A 20,966-nucleotide genomic window follows, 5' to 3' on the forward strand; every position below is an offset into this window, starting at 1 on the left:
CTTCCATTCACACCTGCGTTCGTCGGCAGCTCGTGGTCTAGCGTCTAATGTCTAGTGTTGCTACCTCTGGATCACGGGGTCCCGGGTTTGATTCCCGTCCGGATTGGGGATTTTCTGTGCTCGGAGACTGGGTGTTTGTGTTGTCCCCTTCATTTCATCATCATCATCATCATTGTCACTCGTGACAGTGGCTAGACTGGACTGTGTAAAAAAATTGGACTGTGTAAAAACTGGGGCTTGTACAGGCACTGATAACCGTGCAGTTGAGCGCCCCACAAACCTATCATCATCAACAACACCGGTGTTCACACTGGGCGTCTCTACTTCCGTGTGGGGCAAGCTGCAGCCTTACGGGGCCTGCTTGCAAGACGCACAGGTGTAAATGCTGCTTTAGAGTGACTGTAGGATGACACACAATGTTTTGGATAGAGTTGATATCTTGTGTGATGAGTGGTAGGTGCATAAAATATGGAAAAAGGGAATTGAACGCAGATGAGAGAAAAAAACCTGCACAATCGGAAACAGTGATCAGTAGTATGCTGTTTGACGCAGTCACAAATATTAAATGATATTTGACGTAACTTTTCAAAGCGACATGAGATTAAGGTCAGTTGTCGGGGCGTCGAGTTGTGTTTATTGGAGAATGAGATGTGGAGAGTGGTAAGGCGCTGGGTTAACAAAACTGTATAAACAGAAGTTTATAACGATCAATCTTGCCTAGTCGTCCAAAAAGGGGTGTCTAGGAAACCTGCTTTCCCGGATCTTTAGACAACAATTCAAGCAAATCGAACAAATCACTACACTTCTTAGCAAAGGCGCAAACGGCTTGAGGTCCAATGATAAATGCCCACCTTTGGAAGACCTTTTCAGATCTTTTCACCCATTTTCAGATCGCTCACCCTCAAAGAGCAGATTTTGGCAACAAGGAGCAATCATAAATAAACTAAATTTTACCAGCGAATAACATTTAACACAAATGCAGGATAATACAACAGTCAGCGGCCCTGCAGACATGTTTGACAATGAGAGAAGCCTCTTTACGATTTACACGAAATTTTGTTAAGAATGCCAGATGCCCATTAGTAATTATTTTAAGGGATCTTAAGCTTACGTCAAAACATGCCTCAGTGGCCAGGCAGGGTATGAGGCTTATAAATACGGTGAGCCTTACAGCGGAATGGCCGATCAAAAACACTGGCATAAGGTGAAAGGTTCGTGAGACTTTCACGACAATGTAGAACGTACAGGGTACTCCGAACGGCTGAACTATACTTATACTAAAAGCAGCCTCTATACGGTATTTGCTTAGATTTAGAAAGAATCAGCGGTAATAAACCACTAGGAAAACTAATTCTAAATATGAAGGTGCCCTGGCCACTACCACTTACAAATGAAATGTGGAACGCCAAAGTCAGTTAAACACTTAATGCAAGGAGGTTTGAGAGAAGCAAACAACAGCAGTAGCCTATCAATTATAAAGAAAGGATTGGCTAATCCCGGCAGGCAGAAATGACAGACAAACAGATTAGAATATAATTATTATACCGGTAGCTGGTTTCGCAGATATCAAATAACAAATAATTCAGATGTACTAGAATCAGCTGGATAGCTTATAACACTCCTGTCTGCTACTGCTATACCATAACCTTAAAGTAGGAGACAGGTTGTGAAATAAAACTAGCTAGTTAAAGCAATTATGGTATAAAGCAACCCTCTGAAAGGAATTTTGTTTTGCTGACCGTGTTGTACCTAACGGGGGGGCTTATCGGAAATGAAAGTCAGAATTACTTAAGTATTTGAACAGTACAAACAATATTTTACCTATCTACACTGTTCAAAGAATAAGGAAAACGGTCGCCAGCCTAATTAGGCAAGAGGATGATTGACATTCGTGTTCAAGAAATTAAGCATGAGTAACCTTAACGGACAAACACAACCTATGCTTTGCTACACGCGAGTGCTATGAACTCTGACACATGCATATGTTCACGGTAAGATTTGAGCTGACAGAGCAGAACAAACTATTTGCATAAATATAACAGATAACGAAACACGATATTACTTTCAGGGCTTATTCAAACTGAATGGTCTTTGTAACGTTACCATCAATATTCACTGCAGAATCATTAAGTGGACATAGGTTTAGTATTATTGTTCGAACATTTTCCTAGCTAAGATAAAATTATAAATGTAGTTCACTGCAAAATTATGAACTGATCACAGTGTAATTCTCTCTCAACTAAACACTTTTCTATTAAGAATGAAGGTTAAATGGAATTCATTAACAGGTTACTTCTTACTGTCTTTTGAATTAAGAAATTATTGCTTTCATAGATAGTGGTCTTCCCATTACTGTTAACTAGCATTAAAACAGTAGACAAAATGTGGATCCTGTTATGCTATTTATATGCACTTCCAATGCACAAGAGAGACAAACACTTACCAAATGAGTATATAACTTTCCATAAATGCAATTCACGACATTTACTACAGTGAGACACAATATTGACAAATTTGCAAGAAACTGACTCACCTTATTAAAATTTACTACAGGCAGCACTATGATCATTAACTAAGTAAAACTTTATAAGTCTCAGTTTTAAGAAATTTAATTTTTAAAAGAAACAGGAAATTGTCTTTATTACCACAGTATTCTACTTTCAAGTAAATTATTAAATAGGTGACTTTGAAACTAAAAAAAAAAAAACTTTAAATTGGACTGTTTCCATCACTGGGAGGCTTTCAGAAGACTACATTTACTACCTCCCGCAATTTCACCAAATCCACTGTAAATCTGAATACTCTCTTCTTACCAAAGATCAAACAACATTATTTGATTACATATTTGGCTTTGAGGCTTTCATTTTTTCCACAAACTAGGCCACTCGGTAATCATAGTTCAAATGGAGAGGAACCTGAGAGGTGTTGTGATAGGGAAAAAATCAAGGTAGGTACATGAATTTAGTTATAAGTTACCTTATATTTGTGCACACTAAAACAATGAGCTGATCCTTCACTGTACATTACTATAGTGCTCCATTATAATAATTGCGCAATGTTGGGGCAGCTGCATATTGGTAGGTGGATTTGTAGGTAGAATTGCTGGACTCTGTCCCTTCTTGGTGGCGATGATAGATACCAATTCCAGAATAGTTCCAGCTACTTATCCATCCATCCGAGGCATTGGTAAGCGGCAGGAAAAGCCTCTCTCAGAACCAGCACAATATACAACTTTTACATGGGCATTGCACAGTTTGGTAGCTCGACCCCAACTGACTCTTGTTCCACCTTTTCTAACTAGGCCAACCACAACTTTCGCGCGCTACTAAGTTCCGTTCCCGAGGGGAACCACACTACCTCTTACGCAACAACATAACTAACCTAAGTGAAGGTCAGCAGTTTACATAACAGCAAACAATCATTTTAAACATAACATACCATTTGCACATATATGTAGTTCTAAACAAAATTATTTAAACAAATTCCAAATACATGCAGTAAGTTTTGTCTCCCTCCAATTGGGACAAAGAATTTAAATGACAGATGTACTACATTGCATAGAATCAAACCATGACATCAAAGTTTTTACAAAGAAAAGAGTATACAATTTTGTGTTATCGATTCAATCAAACAACATTTGCAGAAGCTCAACGATGTAACATTAAATAAAACAAAAGCAAAATAAATCAGTAGAGTATTAGAGATATGGTGTTACAAGCTGTCTTTAAAAAATAGGTATTTTTTCCAGTGGCGTACAAGGAAATTACATTACCAAAAATGATCTGATGAAAGGCACAAGACGAACTACAGCATACAGGGAGACACCTTTCCGGGTTTTCTATTGAATGCAATAAACGAGTATTAAGGAGTGGCATATCTGTGGTGCAACACACGCACATGAGGAGAATTAATTACAATTATAGTAAAACACAATACACCAATAAATAAAACAAGGCTAGCAATCACTGAAAAGTAAGTAGCTTACAGAATAATTTGAACAGTGTGTGTGGAATTGCGTGGTCAGTCGACCAAGCACAGTGCCCAGTGATATGATAAATAGGAATAAAGAAATCCAAATTACAATCCACGTTCACCACAAATCATGAATTCGTCTACAGAAAATAGGCTAAACACAGCTTGGTAGAAAATCACAAACGAGCGCCCCCACTCACAACAGGATATTGGAGAAATGACTACAGTTAGCAGCTAGATCCGAAAGGAACGAGTATGCAGTGGGTTATACGTTAGTCAAGAACGAAATAACTTCCAATTACAGAAAAGGTCGACAGTACAGACATGCAATAGCTTCCTGAGCTGGCTAACCCGACAGTTAAACTCCAGCCGACGTGATTGCACCAGCAACGCTCCACAGTTAAGGACGCCTCTTTCCAGCAGTGTTCAGGCCAGTGGAGCACCTCCTCTGCCTGTTGCACACGCCTCAATATCCCTGCCCAGCACTGTACACACGCCCTCTTGCAGGGCGACTTTCTCCACTTTCCCAGCAAAGGGACGGGAGATATTTACACTGGAGACACTATCGAAAATTGAGTGCCGATGATGTCGCACGTTTTAGTGTTTCTGCTCGTTTTATTGCAGTGGAATGGAATATGCGACCTGTCACGTACGATGTACTGTTGCAATAATTTGGAAATCACACTGCAGGCATACACCACTGTATATTTGCAAAGATAATTGTTAATCAATTTGCAGGTTCAATTTTGATGCTCAGTCGTATAGAGCTTACGCTTCTCGTTATTAATATCAGTTGTAATTTTTAAGGTGAATTAATCGTCATGTCATGATCTTCTTGACTCCTTTGATATAGTAACCCATTGTCAAAACTCAGTTCATGCTAAGTACTCATCGTAAATTATCTCTGGTCTATTGGTATCTAACTACGGAATAATTCTTAATTAATTCGCTAATCATGAAATCAATTATTTTTGCACTAACTGTCTTTGGCTTCTGAACATTATCAATCAAAATTCTCTCCTGAATATGTTGCCTCATTATCTATAACATCCAGCGATACAGTTATTGTTGTTGGCATAAGCTTCGCATTTGTGGCAAAGATTATCTCTGTCTTATTACTAGTAACTGTTACTCGAAAACATTTTCCGTAGTTAGCTTTACATTTCTCCACAGTAGAAGAGCTATAAAATTCGTTTAGCTTTGAATAGGTCTTCACTAAGTCACTTTCATTCAAACTTTCGTGAAATAAAGTCGACACATCTCAAACAAGTGATCTCAACAATCCACAGATCTGACTGTTTATTGTATAATCTTGAACTGCATAATAAATGAAAATTCCACTTTAATAGAATACCACTGAGTTTAAATACGACTGCCTTTTCAAAATCAATCATTCTTCAGATCAATATTCAAGTGCATTTCCAAAAATATTCAAAATCATTTACATTCTTCTTTGAATAAATTTATTACTATGATTGATACACATCAATAATCTGGTCTCCTAAAAAACATAAATAATTTATATGAACTGATTTCAAGTGCTCATGGCTAAATCTGAAAGTGAACTGGTTACGTAATGTATTTTATTACAGTCTACAGCTATTAAATTTATTTAACAGAACAAACATATCTTCGAGTATCATATTACAAAACACGGTATGCAAGATCTTTTCATTTTCGCCATCGTTATAAAACTTACGACGACTTACATTCTATGTGTAGCGTGGAGTAGACTGATCGATGGTACAGACCGCTAACCGTTGCATCATCACAGCGGGCATGGCACAGAGGTTGTAGGAAAGTGTAGCTCATGTATAGAGGCGATGTCTTGCACAACAATAGCACGACCCGTTCTCATGTATTGTTCGAGTGTTTGGGAATGAGATCAATACATAGAGAAGTGCTGCTAGATTTGTTCCCAGTTGGTTCGATCAAAAGGCGAATACTACAGATGTGTTACATGAATTCAAATGGGAAACGCTGGAGGGAAAACGACGCTCATTTCGCAGAACTTTACTGAGAAAACTTACAGTGCCGGAATTTGTGAGAGACTGCAGTACGATCCTACTGTCACCAACGTACATCTCGTCTAACGACTGCAAAAGCAAGATAATAGAAATAAGGGCTCATACAGAAGCGTATAAACAGTCCTTGTACCCTAGCTGCGTTTTTTGAGTGGGGCAGGAAAGGAAATGAGGAGCAGCGGTATAAAGAAACCTCTGTCATGCACCGTATGGCGCTTACGGTGTATGTATGTAGCTGGAGATACATAAATGTAGCCTTCTCTAATTGCACATATGGCCGGCAGTGGTGGCCGAGCGGTTCTAGGCGCTTCAGTCCGGAACCGCGCGATTGCTACGGTCGCAGGTTCGAATCCTGCCTCGGGCATGAAAGTGTGTGATGTCCTTAGGTTAGTTAGGTTTAAGCAGTTCTAAGTTCTAGGGGACTGATGACCTCAGATATTAAGTTCCATAGTGCTCAAAGCCATTTGAACCAATTGCACATATCGATTTTCTAAATATTTCGCAAGGAAAGCTTGCGTTTCTTTCAACATTTTAAAAAAATCTTTCTCTGTTCATGGCTCACCAGTGCCTTTATTCGTGCTAAATGTTTTACGATGGTGCAAAACTTCGTAGCCTTTTGTTTTGCATGTTGGTATGGTTTTAGTTATCGATTTTCATTTTTTATTTGTAGTGCATTGCTTCTATTTGAGTTTACGTACTGTCATTTTGTCATTTGGAGGTGTGGACGCTAGAAAATGGAGTGGCATGTGGAGAAATCGTAACATTGTCAACATATTCGTCTGAGTTCAGTAGAGGGTTGACAGTAGCGGAGAAAGCCAGAAACACTTGCGCCGTGTATGGGGTTAATGCCACTGGACAGAGTAAGGTAAGGAAATGGTTTTATCGTTTTAAGGATCATCGTTTTGACGTTAGCGACTTTCCACGTTCTTTCGTGTTTGATGTAGATCGTTTAGACCCATTAATCTACAATGATTCACTGATTGTGCTCCAGAACTGGCATATGTGATGAACTGTGATCATTCCACTATTGAGCGACATTTGCATGCAATAGGGAAGGTTCAAAAATCGGCTGATGAGTGTCCCATGCCGTAAGCAAAAATCACAAAAATCAGCGGGATGGCCATATTTGCATCTCCTGCTTGTTCGTCATCAATTAGCTCGTGAACAACACCGACCATTCCTATCCTGTGTCGTCGCTGGTGACGTGAAATGGCATCATTCTGCTATACAATCAAAAGAAAGGAATGAGTGAGCGCATACTAAACAGCAAATCCCTGTAAAAAGACCTGCCACATCCACAACAAATAATGTTATGCATCTGGTGCAACAGCGATGGTGTGCTGGACTATGGATTGCTTCGCCGAGACGTAACCATCATTGCTGAAGTTTTGTTGTCAACAACCGAGACGTCTTGCAGACGCATTCCAAGAACAATGACCAGGATGACTGCGTGAAGTGACACTACTTCACGATAACACCCATCCGCATTCTGCTAGACGGACAGAAAACGCTATATAGCAGTTAGGTTGGGAAGTCATTCCATACGCACTTTATTCACCTGATCTTGCGCTCTCAGATTTTCACCTTTCCCGCCCTCTGTCGAACTACCTTCAAGGAACTTCCTTTTCGGATGAAAATGCGCACCGAACGTGACTCGACGAGTTCTTCGTCTAAAAATCACGTGATTTCTACAGTCGCGAAATGGGAAAGTTACCGCAGTGTCGGCAGATTGTTGTAAGTAGTGAAATAGAATACATTATTGATGACTAAAGTCTCTGTTACGTTTATCTGTTGTGTTTATTAAACGTATGGAAAAATGTGATGAACTTATGCGCGAACCCAACAGTTGCATATAAAGAGGTTAGTAGTTCAGAAAGTAGGGAAAAAAAAGAACAGTATTCCGAATATTTTAATGAGGCTTGATTTTTTATAGTATAGCCTCATGTGTAAGCTTCCTTTTGCTTGATCCTAACATGTTGGGTCAATTAAGCAAACAGGGGGACCCAGTCTCGTGGAGTAAGTACGTTCTTCCCGCCCTTCTCTCCCCCATCCCAGAACGAGCGCGTTCGGAGCAGCTACTGCTGGCAGGCAAGCTGGCGGGCGCCGCAGCTCCCGGCTGGATGGCCGCCACCACACACACACACACACACACACACACGCACGCACACGCACACGCAAGCAACGCACGCACGCACACACACGCACACGCGGGGGTGGCTGCAGTATCGACTGGCCGCCCAGCGTGCGGCGCAATTACCTGCCCTGCTCTCGCCAGCGGCCCAGCGGCCTGCCCGGGACTCGAACTCAGGCCCTCGCTCTTCCTTGCCATGGATTTGGAATAACACAGTTACTCAGTTAAAGAACTTTTGTGTCCAGGTAATTTTTCCACCAAAACGTGTCTACAGACATAGAAAAGACTCATATCACAACGATGTCCTTGCGTAAAATGTGTTCGAGCTTCTTACCGTGTGAAATTGGAGTAAATCTCGAGCTTGCGACGATAACTTCCATCGCGCGTTTCAGGTGCATATGACTGCCATAACTGTGGTCCTGACAACCTTCTATACTGACGGGACTGGAAAATGTTACACTATGAACACCATCATCAAACTATACCAAAACGGTTCCCCAATATTCCCTGTTTTATACGAGCTTATTATAATTATTCAATGACTAAAAAAATTTGTAACACGAAAATTAATTAATGTAGACTAATGAAATTTCGGGAGCGCATTTGTCTAGTTAACATATTTGGCACTGAAAGATCGCAGATTAATGCATGCGCGAGATATGACATCGCAAATGTGAAATGCTAGTTCATTAATAACCGATGTAACAGCCAGAATGTTGAATGCAAGCCTGCAACGGTGCATGCATTGTATTATACAGGCGTCAGATGTCAGTTTGTGGGATGGAGTTCCGTGCCTGTTGCACTTCGTCGGTCAATACGTGGACGATTAGTGTTGGTTGTCCGATGATGTCCGACATGTGCTCGATTGGGGACAGCCCTGCTAATCGAGCAGACCAGGGCAACCTGTCGACGCTCTGTGGATCATGTTGGATTACAACAATGGTATGTGGGCGAACCTTATAGTGCTGGAATACCGCGTTGGAATGCTGTTCGTGAATGGCAGACAACATGTCGAATCGTCAGATTGATGACAAAATTGCTGTCAGGTTGCACTGGATTATGACAAGAGTGCTCCTACTGTCACACGAAATCGTACCGCAGACCATGACTGCAGGTCCCATAGGTACCAAACAAGTCTTCTGAAATTGTATTTTAGGATTCCCGTAGGAAGTAATTGCTTTAAATGTGGAAACCAATTAATTTCATATTTTGCTTCCAAGATTTGAGGATCTAAAACATGTAAAGTCCATAATAGGATAATTGCTTTCATGGCGAATCTACTCATTTGGTTAATTACAAAATTGTATTGCCTATTAACAAAGGTAGCTGCTGTACAATATTAAAATTCAAGTACATGAATGTTTTGAAAGGTAACATTTATTCAACAGATACTGGAGTACAAAAGGTCATGCTTTACACACACAGCTGTAACCCAATCACGTCAGATGAATTAATATTACGAAGATATAAATCATAATATTAAATTCGCCATAACTTCGGAAGTATTACAGACATGCTAAATGTAAGACCAGGTTCGGGTTCAGCACGAAAATTCCTCTAAGATGAGACATTTTATCAGTTCTCAGCCGTTTTAAAATTGGTAAAAAATTCATTTACTTTATTTTGCTACGGTGGTAGGCCGAACTATGGAAATAATAGTGGATTCAAGTGTGGTTGCTACGACGTTAACACTCAATCAAAAAATTTAATTCCCAAAGGTTAAATCCTTTAAGTTAAGAGCAATATTAACTGTAATGGCGGTAGCCTACAGGCTATTAATAAATAAATGTTTATACATCATTTTTGTGATCTCACATTCCCTAAAACGGTGAGGAGAGGGATATCATCAAATACATTTTAGAAAGACTTCAAACGGCAGTTCAGAGTGAACTGATGTGATAGGTGGTGTAGACGCAACGGTTTTAATTTCTGTGAATACCATAGAAATGTAGGTTGGCAGCGGTGCATAAACATCTCCAATGGCAGTCTTTCGTGTGTTGTTTACATAATAAATATTGTGGTATGGAGACATGTTTTGATTTATAAATATTTACATGGCACATAAATAGTATGACCGAATAGCGTAAGTAAACTTCGGTACCAGAAATCTGGAACTAACTGCGGTCATGAAATTTTATCACATGAATCTGATGACATTCTCAAATTGGATTCGTGGCGTGATTGATTGGGGGTTGAAACTTTATTTTTATTCACCAAAGCCGGGAAAATGTCAGAAGAACTGCAGCACAGAAAACTGAACGATAGGAAGTACTCGTGGCAGAAAGTTACCGAAGTCCAACAGAGAACGCGAGAAAGACGATACATTCATTACTTACTTTCATCAGGCGGCAACGATGTGAAGAGGCATACGCTTTTGTATTTCCTTTTATTAAAGATGAGGAGCACCATAAACTTTATTGAGAGAAAATAAATATGAAAATATATCTCTTATGAAGATAAAAGCAAAATGAAATATATAAAAAAGAGCTGATCGTTCTTGTGGCTTACGTTCAAAGTATCTTCAATTACATTAAACATGTATCATGGCTATTTTAGAATCTTTCGATGAATTTACCCAATAAAAAAAATATCTCGTCTCGATCGCGTTATCTTGGCTTGAACTACTTATAAGGCAGTTTTTAAGTAGCCTAGTCGCATGTATATTTCACTTTACATTAATAGTCCTTTATTGTCATTATAATTGTTATACTTACGCTCGTTAATGAAATCCTTAAGCGTTTCGTATGTCACTACAGACATAGGCACCTATCTGAGATACAGCAGCTATTGAAATGCGAAACAACTACTAACGTGGTGAAACGTACTAACGTTTTCACTCTTCGCACACTCGGTTCGCGTAAACGAGGTTAACTAAGAATGTGGCCGATTTTTAAAGTTTGTTAGCTCTGCCATAGCCACAAACCTCTGCATTACTACATTATTGTTCTATTATCAACCTGCATCCTGATATAATTATAGACAGGATTATGACTGACGAAATAAATAACTGTCTGTAACAAAAGATGGCTACTGTTCAGTAAGTAAAATGCTTATTGAACCCTTCCTTAACACTGTGAGTGCGAGATACAATGACGCAAAAAAAAAGAAGCGCAGCACCAAAAAAAATTAACATCAAGCAATGAACATTCGGGAATATATTTGTCTAGGAACAGGTTAATGTAATCGAAAGATGGTGTTGTTGTGGTCTTCAGTCCTGAGACTGGTTTGATGCAGCTCTCCATGCTACTCTATCCTGTGCAAGCTTCTTCATCTCCCAGTACCTACTGCAACCTACATCCTTCTGAATCTGCTTAGTGTATTCATCTCTTGGTCTCCCTCTACGATTTTAACCCTCCACGCTGCCCTCCAGTACTAAATTTGTGATCCCTTGATGCCTCAGAACATGTCCTACCAACCGATACCTTCTTCTGGTCACGTTGTGCCACAAACTCCTCTTCTCTCCATTTCTATTCAGTACCTCCTCATTAGTTACATGATCTATCCATCTAATCTTTAGCATTCTTCTGTAGCACCACATTTCGAAAACTTCTATTCTCTTCTTGTCCAAACTAGTTATCGTCCATGTTTCACTTCCATACATGACTACACTCCATACAAATACTTTCAGAAACGACTTCCTGACACTTAAACCTATTCTCGATGTTAACAAATTTCTCTTCTTCAGAAACGCTTTCCTTGCCATTTCCAGTCTACATTTTAGGGATTAGCCATTGAAAATGTGAAATGTGGGTACATTATTAACTGGTGTAAAGTATGCAAAGGTGCTTGCATTGTATTATACAGGTGGCAGATGTCAGTTTGTGGGCTGTAGTTCAGTGCCTGTTGCACTTGGTCGGTCAATACAGGGACACTTGATGCTGGTCTTGGATAACGCTGGAGTTATGGTCTGGTGATGTCCGACGTGTGCTGGACTGGGGACAGATCTGGTGCTCGAAAAGACCAAGGCAACATCTCGACACTCTGTAGATCATGTTGGGTTATAACAGTTGTATGTGGGCGAACGTTATCTTGTTGGAAAAAGCCGCTGGAATGCTGTTCATGAGTGGCAGACGACATGTCGAATCATCAGACTGACGACAAATTTACAATCAGGTTGCGTGAGATGACCGCAAGACTGCTCTTGCTGTCATACGAAATCCTATCCCAGACCAGGACTCCTGCATCTTTCACGCAGACAGGTTGGTTGCAGACCCTCACCTGGTTTCTTTGCAACCAACACACGGCCACCACTGTCATCGAGGCAGAACCAGCTTTCGTTACAAAACATTACAGACCTCCACCTTGATCCCCACCCCTCCCAGAATGGACTCTCGCTTGACACCACTGAAGTCGCAAATGACGGTGTTTTGGGGTCAGTGGAACGCACGCTACAGGCCGTTTGGACCGGAGGTTTTCTTGAAGTAACCGGTTCGTAATAGTTTATTGTGTCAGTGTAGTGTCAGCTGCTGCTCAGACTGCTGCTGTAGATACACCACAGCCATACGCCGAACAGGACGGTCTTCCCCCCCTGTAGTGCCGCGTGGCTCTCAGGAGACCAGCATTCCCGCGACCGAACGCTGTCGTGACCACCGCTGCCAGCAGTCTACATCTACATCATCTACATCTACATCTACATTTCTACTCCGCGAGCCACTGAACGGTGTGTAGCGGAGGGCACTTTACGTGCCACTGTCATTACCTCCCTTTTCTGTTCCATTCCCTTTATGGTTCGCGGGAAGAACAACTGCCGGAAAACTTCTGTGCACGCTCTAATATCTCGAATTTTACATTCGTGATCTCCTCGAGAGGTATAAGTAGGGGGAAGCAATATATTCGATACCTCATCCAGAAACGCACCCTCTCGAAACTTGGACAGCAAGCTACACCATGATGCACAGCGCCTCTCTTGCAGAGTCTGCCACTTGAGTTTCATAAACATCTCCGTAACGCTATCACGCTTACCAAATAACCCTGTGACGAAACGCGCCGCTCTTCTTTGGATCTTCTCTATCTCCTCTGTCAACCCGACCTGGTACGGATCCCACAATGATGAGCAATACTCAAGTATAGATCGAACGAGTGTTTTGTAAGTCACCTCCTTTGTTGGACTCTCCCAATGAATCTCAAACTGGCACCCGCCTCACCAACAACTAATTTTATATGATCATTCCACTTCAAATCGTTCCGTTCGCATACTCCAAGATATTTTACAGAAGTAACTGCTACCAGTGTTTGTTCCGCTATCATATAATCATACAACAAAGTATCCTTCTTTCTACGTATTCGCAATACATTACATTTGTCTGTGTTAAGGGTAAGTTGCCACTCCATGCACCAAGTGCCTATTCGCTGCAGATCTTCCTGCATTTCGCTGCAGTTTTCTAATGCTGCAACTTCTCTGTATACTACAGCATCATCCGCGAAAAGCTGCATGGAACTTCCGACACTATCTACTAGGTTATTTATATATATTGTGAAAAGCAATGGTCCCATAACACTCCCCTGTGGCACGCCAGAGGTTACTTTAACGTCTGCAGACGTCTCTCCTTTGATAACAACATGCTGTGTTCTGTTTGATAAAAACTCTTCAATCCATCCACACAGCTGTTCCGATATACCGTAGGCTCTTACTTTGTTTATCAAGCGACAGTGCGTAACTGTACTGAACGCCTTCCGGAACTCAAGGAAAATAGCATCCACCTGGGTGCCTGTATCTAATATTTTCTGGGTCTCATGAACAAATAAAGCGAGTTGGGTCTCACACGATCGCTGTTCCCGGAATCCATGTTGATTCCTACAGAGTAGATGTACAGTAGCTACATTTTAGCCCCGTCTTTCTGAAGTATCGAGGAAGGAGCATCCAGGTTCTCGTAGCCTTATCACACGACCTCGTACAAATTCAATACGGTGTCGTTAATCAGGCCTTTGTCGCCTTAAATGCATTCTTTACTGACATCAACTCACCACGTCCAGTCTCAAAGGTAACTAGCGCTCACACCCTTTAGGGTGAGTATTTAAGGCAAACCTAATTTTCAGAATGAGATTTTCACTCTGCAGCGGAGTGTGCGCTGATATGAAACTTCCTGGCAGATTAAAACTATGTGCCCGACCGAGACTCTAACTCGGGACCTTTGCCTTTCACGGGCAAGTGCTCTACCATCTGAGCCACAGAAGCACGACTCACGCCCGGATGTTTCATATCAGCGCACACTTCGCTGCAGAGTGAAAATCTCATTCTGGAAACACCCCCCAGGCTGTGGCTAAGCCATGTCTCCACAGTATCCTTTCTTTCAGGAGTGCTAGTTCTGCAAGGTTCGCAGGAGAGCTTCTGTAAAGTTTGGAATGTAGGAGACGAGATACTGGCAGAAGTAAAGCTGTGAGGACCGGGCGTGAGTCGTGCTTCGGTAGCTTAGATGGTAGAGCACTTACCCGCGAAAGGCAAAAGCCCCGAGTTCGAGTCTCGGTCGGGCACACAGTTTTAATCTGCCAGGAAGTTTCAAGCCTAATTTTCACCCTCATAGTGGCTCTACTAGCGCCACTCTTTTGCGATTGGCCCGAAATGTGAAATGACGTCATCTTTTAGATGCAGAAACACGCCTACCAACTTTAGTTTGTGTCACACGTCTCCTTCTTGGTGTTGCGATTTTTTTCCCGTCAATATAGTTTGATTCTCGAGCTCGATCAAGAATGCACTAAAAAGTGTGTCAGGACACTGCAGTAGAAAGTTCAGAACATCGGTTGGGGGTTACTTCGTCAATCCCACGAACACATACAGAAATTTCACAAGTCTTTAAACACCCGGTGTGGCTCAAAGGTCACGAGTGAAAATGTTTTCGAACTTCTGAAGTGGTCCTACAAATTCCAAGAGCCGTTGTGACACGTGACCTTCCTCACCGAACACTCAAATCGACAACATGATCGCTGCCTTTATATAGACTCGATCTACCGTTGCAAAACCCTCAAAATTATACATCTGTACGTTTTACTATAAAAACTACACATCTAAAAACACTACATGACTCATGCTTGCGCCATGATTTCTTGGAGATTTTTTTAAAAAATAAATCCGTTTCATTGCCATTTCATCAGAAAATCGTGTGTACTGTGATTTGTTCGCTGAACATGAAGTTCACAACGACTAAAAATTATGTTAAACGAATCATTACTATAAGAGTCACACAGTAATTAGCGCTGCAATCAGGTTTTCCGTGTCGACTTTAGTCCTTTGGAGGGTTCCTTTGTTAATGAGTTATTTGCATCTTATTCGGCGAAGTGCTCAAACTATTTTACATCCAGGGAAAATCAAAACTCTGCAAATAGTTATTGTAGACCATAATTTAACACTGTAGCTACACTTACTCTTACGCAATTTGTTTAGCACCAAAATGAGTTTTTTAACCCTCAGATTCAACATTCCGGCTCGTAACTGAAATTATACTGCTGTGTTAGAAAATTTTCCCGGAATACATCTCAAGAATTATCAGTTGATCTTCTTTCGTTAAGGTCGCTTAAGGAGTTTAGAGGTAAGTAGTTTTTGTAGGAAATACGTGCATTCATATCTTTCATTGTCAATACCAAAAAATATTCCAAAATGTGTGTGTGTGTGTGTGTGTGTGTGTGTGTGTGTGTGTGTGTGTGGTCGTGCTTCCTCGCCAAGTTTCTCTTTTTTATGGGAAGCCATTGCCTGTTCTGTATCGAAAATTAGTTTGGACTTTGCTTATAGGTCTACTGTGAAATAACTTGCAGTCTCTGAGATTCCGTCATGGCGCCACCCCCGTGCCACCCGCGAAACTGAAACAGGCTCTCGGCCGGGGAAAACTACTAGCAGTCACCCTCCACACTACTTACTAGCGTACTTAGTGGCCCACATATTCTGCGAATAGCAGAGGCTCAGGTGTCGTCTTCTACACAGACTGACATCCCCACAAACTGTCCCCTCGAGACATATTCTCCCCTGTGTCAGAACTGTCGCTGCTTCGCAAAACAAGAGCGCGTCTACCCGGACCTATCTGTCGTCTCGCAGTAGCTGTCTCCAGATGCTAAGAACTAGAGTAAAAATGCAAGCCTTCAAGGTTAAATTGCTCGTCCTTCTTTGAAATTTCCCAGTCAGATACCACGCTTTGGCTTTGTTCAACAATGGCTCGGAGCACTATGGGACTTTACTTCTGAGGTCATCAGTGCCCTAGAACTTAGAACTACTTAAACCTAACTAACCTAAGGACATCACACACATCCATCCCCGAGGCAGGATTCGAACCTGCGACTGGAGCAGTCGCGCGGCTCCAGACAGTAGCGCCTAGAACCGCTAGGCCACCTCGGCCGGCGCTTTGGCTTTGGAGTTGTGGTAACGAATGAGTAGTAATTCAGCGATAAATGCTCTACCTATTGTCTATCACGCATAAAGAAAGACAACTACACTTCTCTGTTTCCAGTTTTACTTGCTATGTCAGAAACAGTGCGCTCAGCATGCGAAATAATCATTTCCAAACACCACAGTTTTGCATCGCGGCTATTACGAGTATTGTGGCGAGTGAAACCAATGTGCCGGCTATTAGCACAGAAAAAAAGGGAAACAAAGAAGATGACGCAACTTTCGTAGGGTTGGCGCGACCACGGCCATTCTCTAGTTTTCTCTTTGGTTCCCTCCTGTGTAAGACATTGTTCACCGTGAACACTGGCGAATTGTCTGCGCTCGCTTGTGTTCGCTTCCATTCGCTTCGTTGTAGATGACGCTTTCGTCGTGCATAGAAGCGCGCTTTCAGAGACTTCGGAAGAATTCGCTGCCTTGTTTGCTTCAAAACGAGAGCGATGGCGTCGCTAACATCGCAGACACGAATCTGGCGGCACAAAATTGCAACGACGTAGGTCGATTAATCATAGATCTACTGTTTGTTATTCTAGAATAAGGCTGTCATAGCAGCGGGTAATGGAACTGTGTCCTTTTTATTGATCACCATTCCCAGTAGCACCGATGTCTGTGTGTGTTTTACAGCCCATGTGAATCACACGTCTGTACCGAAACTTTGTTGAAGTCTCATGTACCGGGTGATCAAAAAGTCAGTATAAATTTGAAAACTGAATAAATCACGGAATAATGTAGATAGGGAGGTACAAATTGACACACATGCTTGGAATGACATGGGGTTTTATTAGAACCAAAAAATACTACAGTTAAAAATTATGTCCAATAGATGGCGCTTCATCTAATCAGAATAGCAGTAATTAGCATAACAAAGTAAGACAAAGCAAAGATAATTTTCCTTACAGGAAATGCTCAATATGTCCACTGCCATACCTCAACAATAGCTGTAGTCGAGGAATAAGGTTGTGAACAGCACTGTAAAGCATCTCCGGAGTTACGGTGAGGCATTGGCGTCGGATGTTGTCTATCAGCATCCCTAGACATGTCGATCCATCACGATACACGTGCTCCTTCAGGTAACCCCAAAGCCAATAATCACACGGACTGAGGTCTGAGGACCTGGGAGGCCAACCATGACGAAAGTGGCGGCTGAGCACACGTTAATCACCAAACGACGCGCGCAAGAGACCTTTCATGCGACTAGCAATATGGGATGGAGCGCCATCCTGCAAAAAACATTGTATCTTCCAGCAGGTGTTTATCAGCCAGGCTGGGGATGACGCGATTCTGTAACATATTGGCGTACCTCTCACCCGTCGCGGTAGTAGTTACAAAACCAGAATCACGCATTTCCTTGTAGAAAAAAGACCCGATAACGGTAGATGTGGTAAATCCAACCCATGCCGTGACTTTCTCGTCGTGCAATGGAGTTTCCACGACAGTTCTAGGATTTTCGGTATCCCAAATTCTGCAATTGTGGGCGTTGACAGACCCTTGGAGTATGAAATGAGCTTCGTCGGTCCATAACACGTTACTCAACCAATCGTCATCTTTCGCCATCTTTTGAAACGCCCACACAGCAAATGCCCTCCGCTTCATTAAATCGCCAGATAACAGTTCATGATGCCGATGGATTTTGTACGAATAGCATCTGAGTGCCAACCAAACACTAGTGTATGGAATTCCAGTGCGACATGCGACTGCACAAGCGCTGACTTCCCCGTGCATAGACGAACCCGCTACAGTCTCCATTTCTTCCTGAACTGTCTCAGCAGCATTACGCCTTGTGCTCTGTCGGCCACGACGGGGTCTATCGTCTAAACAACCCGTGGCTTCGAAATCATTCTCACCACAGTTGCATTTGTCAACGGACCTTTACCCGTTCGGATCCCCTTCCTATGACGATAGGATCGTAACGCTGAACCAGCACATTCCCCATTCTGATAATACAGCTTCACTAAAAGCTTCTTTTCAGGTAACGTAAACATGCTGCAACTGCTGGCGCATCTGATTCTCTCATACAGTCTTTTTATACACCAGTGTCATGCGCAGTCACTGAAGTTTTGCTGTCCAGTGCCATCTGTCGGATATTTTGTGCACTTTTTTTGTTCTAATAAACCTCCATGTCATTCTAAGCATGTGTGCCAATTTTTACCTCTCTAGCTACATTATTCCGCTGTTTATTAAGTTTTCAAATTTATACTGACTTTTTTATCACCCGGTATATAAAGATTAAAAACCGATATGGCCACCTTATTTGTTTTTCATTGTGCAACTTTGGATGAGATTCAACTCTTAGGCTGAAGAGCAGTGTAACCCGCAGTCAGTCCAACCCCTCGTGTGAATCTGAAATAACAATAAAGACGACACTCACTAGCCTCTGCCGGGCACCATTGAGATTATCGTCGACAACACAAAATTTTAATAAGGCAGACTATGTTGCATATAAAGTGTATCCAATTACTGTAATAATTTTTAAATTTTTCTTAGGTATTAGGTACGTTCTCTGAGCAGGCCGTGACTATGTTCTACAGGGATTGAGTAACACTTGTGTTTTCATTGCTGTTATAGTTACAACTAGCTGACAAATCCGGCATTGGGCCGCGCGGGTTTAGCCGAGCGATCTTAGGCGCTGCAGTCATGGCTCTGCGACTGGTCCCGGCGGAGGTTCGGGTTCTCCCTCGGGCATGGGTGTGTGTGTTTGTCCTTAGGATGATTTAGGTTAAGTAGTGTGTAAGCTTAGGGACTGATGGCCTTAGCAGTTAAGTCCTGTAAGATTTCACACACATTTGAACTTTTTTTGAACAAATCCGGCATTGCCCACTTATTCATTTTCCCAGTTTTCTATTAGAAACGGAAAAAATGAACTGTGTTTGTACTGTAATAAAGAAAAAAATTCATTTCGTTGTAGTCATAAAATCGCTTTTGATATCATGGAACAGTCACACAGAGAACTGCGCATGTTATACAGATGAATAAGTACAGTGGCTTCGCTTGTTTAAAACGCGATTTTTTAAACGTGTCTAGGGAAAGGTCTCTTCATGGCTCTATAGACGGCTATTGTTTTCGCCTGCAGCCGTTTACGTTTCGCAACTGAAAGTTGTCAAAAGCGCTGCCAGGTGCTAGGGATTTCCTTAAGCTGACTCGATATTAGGTTCAAAAATGGCCCTCAGCACTATGGGACTTAACATTTGAGGTCATCAGTCCCCTAGAACTTAGAACTACTTCAACCTAATTAACCTAAGGATATCACAAACATCCATTCCCGACGCAAGATTCGAGCCAGCGACGGTAGCGGTCGCGCGGTTTGAGACTGAAGCGCCTAGAACCGCTTGGCCACAACGGCAGACTCTCGCTATTAGGAATTTCTAAGTAGTAAGGAAGAAATGTACTCAAAGTTCATGTATGAGTGACTTTTTTCAGTGTTTGTGACATATCTCCTCATCTATGTATTATAAAATGATTTAATTTTGTAGGTACATACAGTGGCAGATTTGGATGAAGTCTGCTAAAATGGTAGCCAACAGAGTTGGTAGCAAAGAAATAATAAATTTAAACGTCATACAAAATGCAGAAATTTTTCACGCTTCTGAGTGTTTATGATATCGCATCTCCTGAACTATGTGTCGTATCATGCTATAATTTTGTTAGTGGATTTAGCGACATATGTGGATACAGGTTGAGAAATTTATTGCGAACAGGATTAGTAACACAGAAGTAATAAATTTAAGCATAATGTATTATAAGGCAATTTTTCACTCTTCTCGTTGTTTATGACATTATATCTCTTGAACTATGACAGATAGGTGGTTCTTGCCTCACCAGTTGTTGTTGCCTGACGGTAAGGGACATGTTTACAAAATTTAGTGGAAATCGGTCAAGTGGTTTAGGAGGTGACGTGGAACCCCCATAGATACATACATACATACACACCGTAATAAGTATGGGTATGAAAAATCGGAAATAAATACATCAGTTAAGAAATGAAATTATAAACTGATTTCAACCACATTTTTTTTTGGTCATCAGTCTTCTAACTGGTTTCATGCGTCCCGCCACTAATTCCTCTTCTGTGCTAACCTCTTCATCTCAGAGAAGCACTTGCAACCTTCGTCCTCAGTTATTTGCTGGATGTCTCAATCTCTGTCTTCCTCTTCAGTTTTTGTCCTCTACAGCTCCATCTAGTACCATGGAAGTCATTCCCTCATGTCTTAGCAGATGTCCTATCATCCTGTCCCTTCCTCTTATCAATGTTTTCCACATATCTCTTTCCTCTCCGATTCTGCGCAGAGCCTTCTCATTCCTTATCTTATCAGTCCACTTAATATTCAACATTCGTCTGTAGCACCACATCTCAAATGCTTCGATTCTCTTCTGCTCCGGGTTTCTCACAGTCCATGTTTCACGACTATAAAATGCTGTTCTCCTGACGTACATAATCAGAAATGTCTTCCTCAAATTAAGGCCGATATTTGAT

The sequence above is a fragment of the Schistocerca gregaria genome, chromosome 5 (assembly GCF_023897955.1).
Source record: "Schistocerca gregaria isolate iqSchGreg1 chromosome 5, iqSchGreg1.2, whole genome shotgun sequence".
In the NCBI taxonomy this organism is placed as follows: Eukaryota; Metazoa; Arthropoda; class Insecta; order Orthoptera; family Acrididae; genus Schistocerca; species Schistocerca gregaria.